The following is a 4,444-nucleotide window of genomic DNA, read 5'->3' as shown; positions in this document are numbered from 1 at the left end:
TCATTTATTAAATTATCAATTCAATTGAATAATTTCAAAAAATTCAGATTTGTAATTTGAATTAATTCCTCGGCATCTTTACTAAACACGAATAACAAATTAAATAAAATGTTTTCAAATTGGATTAGTGTCATATTAAATGCCCCATAAAAATGTAATTTTTTTCTCAATTAATTTGTTCATATTTATTGTTTTTTATTCCTCCATATAGATAAAATAAAACATTTGCGATTTGTGTTGTTGGTTTTTTTTTTTCGAATGGTATGTTTATGTATTAATAATAAGCAATAATTTTTGAGAGTTGATCTGTGTTTATTAATTATTGTAACCAAACTAAGTGACAAACATTCATTTTTGGAAAAAAAAGCTTATTTATCTGTTTAAAAAATATTTTGTTTCTGTTCTGTAACGATATCAAACATTACTTCCAAAAACCGGCGGAGAGACCGGGGACAATAACGTGTGTACTATTCGCCGGTCGTCAAAATAGACCAGGAGAGACCGGGAATTACCGACAGGATACATCCCTCTATAAATAGATTTTCGGAATATTTAGGTCATCAACTCATCATTCTATTTACAGCTTTCGGAATAACATACCATAATAATCCACTTTTACTACAAAATGATAAATAAAAATACCTTAAAGAGCGCGATTTATTGACGGAAAAGGTTATTTAATTTGAAAATGTTTGCATTGCGAAATTCTCCAGTTCGCTATTCATTGTACATATCGCGACTAATTAATAATCAAGCACCCTCATACCGATCGGAATGATCGGCTTTTATTATAAACAACTATAAAAGGTTCGAGAAGTTGCTGTCGCCCTTTCTCAAAATATGATTTCATTACATAAAAGGCGCCGCGCTTCGGCATCCGCACACTCTGATCAGAATCCATGCTGTTCGCTTAAAAACCCTATAACAAGTAGAGAAACTGAAAGAGAACAGCATGGATCCTGATCAGACTGCGCGGATGCGCAGGCTGGTCTGGATCCATGCTGGTCGCAAACACATTATGTTGGTTTTGTCATGGTGCGGCTCAAATGTATGCCGAGTTGTATGAATACGATATGTTAACTTCGATCAATGCAAACACATGCGGCATAAATATATGTGATGCCTTTGAAATAAGTGATGACGCAAAATTAGTTATGTATGTACTAGGATATTGTTTGTTGAAAATACAATCCAATAAAACGCGTTTCCTTCCTAAAACATAGATTTGGAATTGGTTAGAAAAAAGTGTGTGGTTTGCTTTGCGACAGTCGGCGAAAGCTACCTTTCAGTCTACGAGTTTTTTTTTCAAATCCTATGTTAAGGAGATTTATAAGTCAGTATATATTATTGATGGCGTCATTCCGCTTCGTTTAAAGCTGAAGTCTGGCAACATTCTTTGGTGGTGTAAGGGCGTAAGATATAAACCACCATCTTCTATATATTGCTTTTATATATGCTTATGTCTATTTGGGGACTTATTTCACACTTTCGCAATCTGGGCGTTCTCAACGTTGTAAAAACATATGATGTTGTCCATTTCGCCGAAACCTAATTGGGTTATTTTAAACATTGAAAGCGCCGGTCTTACTCTATCCAATGAATACTGCAATGTTTCTATCTCTATTCTAAACTAAATATTTGGTAATCCACAACAGGATGTGGATTGACACTATTAAAGTTTGACAAACATTCAACCACCGGTTTTGAAAGTTGAACAATTGAGGATGTTTATAGAAAATGTCGAAAATCATCTAGAAGTCTAGAAGTATTAAAGGCAAATGTTGAACAGCACGATTTTCTTTCATTGATACGATCAAAATTACCTTTAGCAGTATTGAAGCAAATTGAACATAAATGGGGTTCAAAAACAAAGTGAACAGTCTCAAAGTTGACTGATGAGATACATGAATACATTCTTTCTTGCGAGTGCTGAGAAAAATAAATGCAGTAAAAGTAATTATAGTGATTATAGGGCACAGATATTTTAAAAAGGTATAGCACTGTGAAATATTCAAAATAAAATCGTCTCAAGAAGGTTTAACACCAGGTGCAACAAAAGTCAAGTAAACCAAGCGATTTAAAGATCAGTGTAGATATTACAATGGTCGTTCGTCATCCGAGCGACAAATGACAAATATAAATCAAAGCACAGAAGGTGCTGAATTTGTTTGGGTCTCAGAATGTCAGAAAGGTGAAGGTTGTGAGTTTATAAACCAATTTGTTTTTGTAATGTACCACCAATGCTTTCCAGTGGTTTAATTGTAGTAAATTGGCTATAAGACTAATTACAACACTGATATTCAATTCAATGTTTATTTACCGCCTCCGTAGTCGAGGGGTTAGAGTCTATGACTTCTAATCCATTTACCTCTCTGGCGTGGGTTCGATCCCCGGAAGATGCTTTGGTAGTTTAGCGCGGAGGAAGGTAGTCTAGTACTGGTCTTACTCTCCAGGAACGATGGTTAGGAAACTACCCGCTACTGTTGGGAAAAGGCGTAAAATGAAACAAACAAAGAAATCCATGTTTATTTGACTTAAACAATTTGGAAAAAAAGAGTTGCCTGAACTGGGATTGAACTCCAGACTTCTCGCTACCTAAGCGAGCGTGCAAACCCCTCGGCCACGGTGAAATTATATGTAATCGAAGAAAACCATATTATTCTAAATTAGGGTTTGTAACCCTTATTATTTCGACGTTAACTGTTGTTTAATACAGATGTAAATAATCATGGAGCTTACTATAAGCATGTATATCTATAAAGAATAAAACAATATTAGAAATATTCGACCATTCGGGAACTATTTTGCTTGAAAATTAATGCGCCTGTCATTTGACAATCTTTACGCAGTGATCTCCCCTGAATTTTTCGGCGTTAGTGTACATGTAAAGGGAAGTTACTGCTTCAAAAAAGCGGGCTACTTTTGGCATTTGCAATGAAGAACATCAGGGTCTGAAATTTCGCTTGTTTGGTCTGACGACCCAAACAAATTAAACCTTATCTTTAAACGATTGATTGGTTAAATGTATTGTTGTGAGAGATACAGGTCCCGAGTGTAAAACAATTAAAGATAATGTTCATAACGGGTGAACAAAATAAACGCCGCCGAAGTCTGTGTCTTTCAAATTTATGTACCAATTATATACATATAAAAATAATATATGTAAAATATTGAAATAAATATTTTTAAAATAAGTCTGTGTCCCAAAAGGTTTCCAAAAAATGCACATCTCTCAGAAAAAAAATAAGTGAGGCAAACGACGACTATTACAAGAATAAGTGTTTATATCGCCAGGCGAAATGCTGTTAATGCAGACTGCTACAACAGAAGTTAGCAATACTAATAGCATTGTAAGAGAATAAGCAAGATTGTTACGCAATTCTAGGTCACAGAAAACCTTTATCCCGAACGATTAAAAACCCAGTTAATTTAAGCTCTAAAAATCAAACTCCGAACAAGAACTAAAACTTGTAATAGTTGGTAATAATAAAACTAAACGTATGAAACAAGTCTGTGCAATTAAATATTAAATTAGTAAATGGAGAATTGTTTGAAATTACAGTAAACATTGTGCCTACAATAAGTGGATCAATATAGAGAAATCCAGTAACTGTTGCACTTCCGAAACGTTAATAGCATTTAGTGAAATGAAACTCTAGCATAGATCTTCTTATCGGTAATGATTATTATCTTGAGAAAGTGTTGCCCCAACATAACAAAAGTTCAAAGCTAGGATGGCTTCTTACAGGTAGAACTAATTAATGATACACGGCAAGGGCATGGTGGGAGCTAAGAGCGAGGTTTGGTGCACCATTGTACGGTTTAAACTCCCAAGCAGTCATTAATATGCTGCTGACCGTTCCAAGGCGGCGCCCCTCTGTGTTCCTCAGATGTATGTCTATGTTGTTTCATACTGTTTTGGTGACACTTTTTCTTGTGTCCCTTGTTGGTTTCTCGTCTACTGTAAGTATCCTCCCCTTTGCCCCCTAGTTTTTATTTCTTTGATTAACGCCCCCCATCCTCCCCCGGTCTCCAGTGCCCTTTGACTTCATGGGCCTATTATTCAATCGTTTATTTGTTTTCTTTGAATTCCTTATCAGTTACAAATTATGTATGATTTAAGTGATTTAACTGTCCGTGCCCTGTCCTTTTTTTGTTTGGGGTCCGCCTGGGCTCCTTGCCACTGGTTCTTGTTCCTGGGTTGTGTTGGGGTTGCCGCCTTTCCTTGTTGATCTTGTTTATCATATTTTATAGTTTTATAGCAATTTAAACTTGTAACGGGAGACTTTTCGCCATTTTTCACAAAATAATCATGCATTCATGGGTTAAAGGGTGAGAGACAAATGTTTTTTGAGTATATTGATATTTAAAGTCTCGTAATTTAATTAGCACGTAAGAATATTGCGAAAAAGTTATCTCCCTTGTATAAAACTAGCGCCCAAAA

This window comes from Ruditapes philippinarum, unplaced genomic scaffold (assembly GCF_026571515.1).
Source record: "Ruditapes philippinarum isolate M1 unplaced genomic scaffold, ASM2657151v2 ctg11354_1_1_1_1, whole genome shotgun sequence".
In the NCBI taxonomy this organism is placed as follows: Eukaryota; Metazoa; Mollusca; class Bivalvia; order Venerida; family Veneridae; genus Ruditapes; species Ruditapes philippinarum.
The sequence above is the reverse complement of the archived record's forward strand: the minus strand, read 5'-3'. Positions refer to the sequence as shown.